The following is a 7,052-nucleotide window of genomic DNA, read 5'->3' on the forward strand; positions in this document are numbered from 1 at the left end:
AAAAACAAATATTTTATAACTCACTAAAATTTGTTACATCCTATAGGGCAAAACTGGCTTCTGCATGGTCCTCCTTCCCATCTGTGCCCCTCTCTGCACCCATACAACAAAAAACATCAAAACATATGGGGGGTCATATACTAAGGGCCCGAATCGCGTTTTTACCACACGTTACCCGAATTTTTCTGTTTTGCGCCAATTTTTTCTGAATTTCCCTGGGGTTTTGCCACACGCGATCAGATTGTGGTGCATCGGCGCCAGCGTGCATGCGACGGAAATCGGAGGGTGTGGCCGTACGAAAACCCTGCATTTAAAAAAAAAAGTGTCGCTTGGTGAACTTCAGTGAACTCCAATGCAATTCAGCGCAGCAGTGACACCTGGTGGACGTCGGGGGAACTACCTTAGTGAATCGCCGGAATCGAATCCTCCACACAGAACGTGCTGCTGGATCGCGAATGGACCGAGTAAGTAAATATGCCCCATGGTGTCTCTGTACTCAAAAGAAATTGCATAACAAATTTTAACATGGGTTTTCTCCCTTTATCTTTTGTGAACATGTAACATTTAGGGCTAAATGAACATTCTAAATTTTACCTCCATTTCGTTTTATTTACTATGAAGCTCTCAAAGTGTTAACAAACTACAGTATGGCAGTATATGGGGATTTTACTCCTCATGCATGGGTTAACCCGAAGTAGCCTACCCGAGTGAGACCCGAGGCTACTATGGCGACCGATGGAATCACGGGGAGGGGCGATCCTCGAAAAGATGGCGACGTAAGATTGAAGCCGCCGGCAGGTTTGCCTGCGGCGATCGCGGGTGTAACCGGTAAGCCTTTGCTGCAATATGCAGCAAAGACTTACCGGCTATGGCCGACCCGTGACGTGCTATTACGTCACGGGTCGTGAACGGGTTAATGGATTTGGTCGAGTGCTGGACACATCTCTATGTCTCTCTCCTATATCTACTGACTCCGGCTCAGATACTCCGTGAACTGGCTACACAGGACATCGAGCTGAAGAAATATCTTTGTTCTCTTTTCTCTGTAGAAAGAGATGTTTTTTAAAGTCCTGTTTGAAACTTTGGTATTTAGTTTACATTCCATTATTTCAAAAAATGTTGAATCAACCTCTTAATTTCCTAAAATAAAGTCAAGAACATGGGGAGGTGGGGACCTCAGCCATGCAGTCAAGCTTTCACCACCTTATCACCTCCACCACCTCCTGCGACGGGACTCTCTTTTTCCGGCAAACACCCATGTATGTGCTGTTGCCGAACAAGCCGGACGTTCCGAAATGACAGGAGCTTTATGACGTCGGCACTTAGGGGTGGTGTTAGGAAGCTAAAAGGCTGAGAGGAAGCGGAGGGAGCCTGACTACATCATGTAAACTGGAGCTCCCCCACCTTCCTGACTTTATCTTACTGAACGAAGAGGCTGAATAAAAAGGATTATTTCGAAGATTGGTGCATCCTAAGAAAATAAGAAGAGCAGCCATTACTACTGTCATTGTCACGGACATTGTCAAAGTAACAGATCCCTTTAACTTCACTTTTGCTATCAAAATAAATTTCTGTGATATTATTCCATTTGCTATGGCTCGGCAGAAGAGGGCAGGTCTGGATTCTACCAAAATATCCTGGTCATACCGATCCCGATGAAATCAGTTGTTCTGATAAAATAATGTGTCTTTCAGATGTAATGAGTACAGACTATTACACAGCACCTGTTTCCTTTTTACTCCCTGATGTTTGCTTTCTGTCATATCTCAAATGTGCGCATTTATTATGCTCCTACAGAAAGGAAAATAGCGGAAAAGCAGCCGCCAAAGAAGTTCAGACAAGCTGTAATAAAGCGGAGTTGTTTCAGTTCTTTGTGTCGGCCCTTTGATCATACTAATGCACACATGAGAAGGGAGCGGCATTGAGAGGAGCCTCTTCAGCTTCTACTACACACAATGAGCTTTTTAGCTTTGTAAAAGAAAACACTGTGGGGCAGATTTACTTACCCGGTCCATTCGGGTCCGGCCGGGATTTATTAAAGTAGTTCCCCCGCCGTCCACCAGGTTGCGCTGCTGCGCTGAAGAGCATCGGAACGCACTGGAATACACCGAGCCGGGCTGAGTGAAGGTAAGTGCAATTTTCGCTACACATTTTTTTTTCCGAATCTGTCGGGTTTTCATTCAGCCACGCCCCCCGATTTACGTTGCGTGCATGCCAGCACCAATGCGCCAAAATCCCGAGGCAATTCAGGGGAAATCGGCACAAATCGGAAATATTCGGGTAACATGTCGGGAAAACGCAAATCGGGCCCTTAGTAAATGACCCCCTATGACTTTAGCTGTTGCACAAAAAGTTTTTGAGGTTTTTGCACTTTGGTTTGGTGCACTTTTTGTGTGTATTTTTGGGCTAAGGTTAAAATGCTAATTGTCATGACAAAAACTGTTTGTAAAACCACTAAAAATATTCACTTTTCATACCGATTTGTGTCATGTGCATTTTTGGTGCCGTTTTTACATGTTTTTTTTCCCCTTGTTATTATATTACCTCTATTTTTCGCTTGAGTTTCAATTGCAGGAAAAATCTCCATCAAAACAAAGTTTTAATGCAGATTTTCTCTAGCCCAACGTAGAAAGAAACACAAACAAAAAGAAGCAAAAACAAGGCAGAAAAGTGACATGATCATTAATTTGTTTTCCTGATTAGACATCAATTTCTGCACAGAAAAAAACATAATCTTCATTACTTTTTCCAAATCAAATGTACTTTACTGCTACTGTAACGCTGCAGATTTTGGGCAACAAAATCTGTCCTGGAAACTGTATGTAATATGTAATTTGTGAAGATAGCCTAAAGCAATACATAGCAGGGAATGCAAAATATAAAGAAAGAGCTTATTCTTTTCTTTCCCGCAAAATTAATTCCTGGATTTCTGCAGATTCCGCACCAAAAAAAGCAGTTATCAAGACGGAGTTGTGATTTGTGCACCGATATTAATAATTTAAGACCCAAACATATTGCCGGATTGGTGGCCTTGCAGCCAATGAGCCAAATTGACACCTCTAGCTACAAGCCAAAATTGTGGATGGTCAGGGGGACACTTGGCCAATCGCAGCCATGACTAGTAGCTAGGGGTGTCAATTTGGCTCATCGGCTGCACGGCCACCAACTCGGCAATATGTTCAGGTCGCACAGGATGCACTCGTACCTGGACCCTAACTTAAAGTTCGGATCCACTCATTTCTATTTGGAAACATGTTGGGATATTCTACTGGACTTTTTGCTATTTTAACTACTTAGGCTTTGGTGAAGAACTGTAGGGTTGTCAGGAGTTTTCATTTTTTTTTTAATGGCGTCATGGTATATTACCAGTTAGTACACTGAGCCATCAGTACATTAGGACTTGCGTGGTTTCTACTACCCATCCGACACGGTGGGATGAATTTAGTAATGCATTTGTACCAGAATTCTCATGGACTTGGCACTTTTCCGACTTGTCAAACTACGAGGGCATGGCCTTTGGAAAATGGACAAGGCCTCGCGAGAAGGGGGCAGGGCCTGCAGGAAATTGTCAGTGTGCCAAAAATTCTGGCCCACAGTTTGGACCAACTTAAACTAGGTCTGAAGTAGGAACTGACAGTCTTACACTTCACCAGAATTCATCATCACAGTGGTAAATCTGGTGTAGCAGAGACAAGTGTTTTCCAACTAGAGATGGCGGAACCTGAGAATAGCATCCAGAGAGCTTCACCAGAGGTCACAGTGTAAGTCGGGTGTTCTTAAATAGGGGATTGCCTGTACCATTAAGTCTTTTTTGCAACTAGACAAACAACATGTAGTTGTAGTGACTTTTACTGATACTTACAGTTACGCCATTCCCTCAATGTACAATTTAGATTCCCACAATCTATTCCCATCTCATACATTGTAGGTCTTACCTGTACTATACTACATATACTTGTGTATAGGCCGACCCAAGTATAAGCCGAGGCTCCTAATTTTACCACAAAAACCTGGGGAAACCTATTGACTCGAGTATAAGCTGGGGGTGGGAAATGCATTGGTCACAGCATCCCCATTATATAGCCTGCTGGACCCTGCCCCATAGTATATAGCCAGCACCTGCCCCCAATATATAGCCTGCCAGCCCATATCCCCCAGTATATAGCCAGCCCCCTGCCCCAGTTTTGATATATTTTTTTTTTTACTCGAGTATAAGCCGAGTTTGGGTTTTCAGCACATTTTTTTGTGCTGAAAAACTAGGCTTATACTCAAGTATATATGGTACTTTGTATATTTTACATGTTACATTCTTTCTACTGATTAAAAAAAAGAATCATACAAAAATATTGAGGGTAAGCCAATGTCAATTTTGCCTTTTTTTCACATGTGAAATCCTTTTCCCTTGAGTAATCTTGGGAACAACAAGAAGACTTAAGCTCATCAAATCAGACTGATATCCCTCTTCACACCTCCAATAAAGAATGGATCAGTGGATGCATTTATTAGCTTATTGAGGCATGATATTAGAACAAACCGCTGGGGGTAAAACGCAGTCAATTTCCCAATGCTGACTTTCATCTCTATACAACAATCAATCCCTGTTGGCCCAAAAAACGACTCAAGAAAAAGCTATGGTGAAATAAAGTTAGTAAATGTATTCCACATATTACAAATATGTTCCGATAAATATGTAATAAATCAAGAAAAAAGGAAAAAAAAATTGGGAAATGTAAACTTTGTTCTTTGTGCCCTGTACTTTTGGTATCATATACTGAGCGTTGGCTCTGGGCTGTGGCTGAATTGTAAATACTTACTGTAATATGTGAATTATTTTTCCCAAAATTCTCTAGGAAACTACTAGCACTGAAAGTGATGTGAACAGTTTTATATGTCTTTGTGATTATGACGCATTTTTAAATGGGTCTCTATTCAACAACATTCAACATCTGCCTAAAGGGGTAGGTGACAAATAGGGGCCAGACCACTGGGGCCCCCACAAACCATGAGAACCATTAGGTCACCGATATGAAAATGGAGGAGGTGAGACTGACATGGACAACTGACCATGAAGCATCTCCCCTGTATGATGATATCACTGTGTGCATTATCTCTGTACTGTAACATCACTATGTGTGTTACCCCTGTACTGTGACATCACTGTATTATCTCTGTTCTGTAACATTACGGCCTGTATTATTCCTGTAATGTTACATCACTGTGTGTACAATCCCTTTACTATGACCTCACTGTGGGCATTACCGCTGTAGTGTGACATTTATGTGTTTCTTATCTCTGCATTGTGACATCTCTGTGTATTATTTCTGTTCTGTGATATTACTGTGTGTACTATACCTGTACTATTACCTCACTGTGTGCATTATCCCTGTACTATGACATCACTGTATTTATTTTTATTGCACTGTGATTGCACCATAATGATTATCTCTGTACTGTTACATCACTGTCTTTATTTTTATTGTCCTGTGACATCACTGCTTTGAATATTTCGGTACTGTTGCATTACCATAATGATAATTATTACACCTTTACTATGACATCATCCTTAGTATAAATTCATTACAGTGACATCACTGCATTGTCATCTCTGTACTGCAACATCACCACAATAAATATGTCTACACTGTGGCATCACTGTCTAACTGTCAGGATTCAGGTTAGTGGACCCATTGAACCACTGAGGCCGATGACATAAGCCAACACAATGGAGCGGAGTCTAAGTGGCACCCGGTCTTCACCAGAGCTTGTCGCAAAGCAGGTTGGACTTGCTGCGGCGTGGTACCACCAGGTCAATCCGCAGGAATTGGATCTGCAGTTCATATTCTCAACTCTGTGTTTAATTGCTCACAGAATCACGCACCTGATATAGAAGATGATATTCATATGTGTGATATAATACCAAAAGCATGGCTCTAGATAACGATGGAGCCCAAGATATAGTCATCTGAAGTGACATCAGACTCTATACATGACTCGTCTCTGGTCATTTTCACATGGCTTTGGAGGAGATTTTTTTAAAATGTAAATGGAGGAGATTTCACATAAAAGAGGGAACTCTGGAATGGATATTTCATTCCCTACCTGAGGAGTGTATTAGTTTAATGGTGTAAAATCTGGTGGAAGGTTCCCATTAAAGGGGTATTCTGGGAAAAAATATATAATCCTATAAACAGAATGCAATGTCATTAATCACTTAATAGTTTAAATAGTTTGCTTTTATGTTGCACAACATTTTATCGGGTTAGGCGGAGTTTTCTCCAAGATAGCCACCATCTACAACTACATCTCCCATGATCCTTCAGTTTTCAGTAACTCCTCCTCCCACTTAGGCACTGCTCCCACTGATGGTATAACAGACTGTCCTGCTCTGTTACCATAGTAATGATGTGTAACTGCCATCACTGCACATTACCTCACTGAGATGATGTCTCACCAGAACACTGGTCATACTGGATGCAATGCAACCAACTAATTACAGCCAAACTTAGTGATTATCACATGACCTGCTCAGGCAGGTGCAGGACATGTGGTGGGGACATGTGACCAGTGGCCATCTTCTGTCCTGTGTCTCCTCCACAGGGACAAAATAACAGGACTGATTGAATGGGTAGTAGCATTTTAATTCTTCATTGTAGTGTAGAAAACAAGTGTCTGGAGAAAACAAGATTTAATTATCAGAGGTGACAAGACTTTTTTACTATGAGAACTGTCTGTGGAATAGCCAAGCAGAGAGCTTCAAGAAAGGTCTAGATGCATTTTACATCTAAATATCATTGATGGTTATGTTTCCTTCAAATTCCTTCCTCAACCAGTCCCTTTCCTTCCTTGGTTGAACTTAATGGGCATATTTATTTTTTCAACCGTATAAACTGTTTAACTATGTCCAAAACATTTTTCCGTTAAGGGGAGCAACATTTTAAATAACAACAAATTACATATTAGCTTATATTTTAATGACCATATATACTCGAGTATAAGCCTAGTTTTTCAGCACCAAAAAATGTGCTGAAACTCCAAACTCGGCTTATACTCGA

At 41.3% G+C, this 7,052-nt stretch overlaps 1 protein-coding gene across 2 annotated transcripts in view; it reads right to left on the reverse strand.

The window, feature by feature from the left end:
• PITPNM3 (PITPNM family member 3) overlaps nucleotides 1-7,052 on the reverse strand; it is a 358,693-nt gene that overhangs the window by 102,061 nt on the left and 249,580 nt on the right. The window lies entirely within an intron of this gene.

This window comes from Engystomops pustulosus, chromosome 2 (assembly GCF_040894005.1).
Source record: "Engystomops pustulosus chromosome 2, aEngPut4.maternal, whole genome shotgun sequence".
NCBI lineage: Eukaryota > Metazoa > Chordata > Amphibia > Anura > Leptodactylidae > Engystomops > Engystomops pustulosus.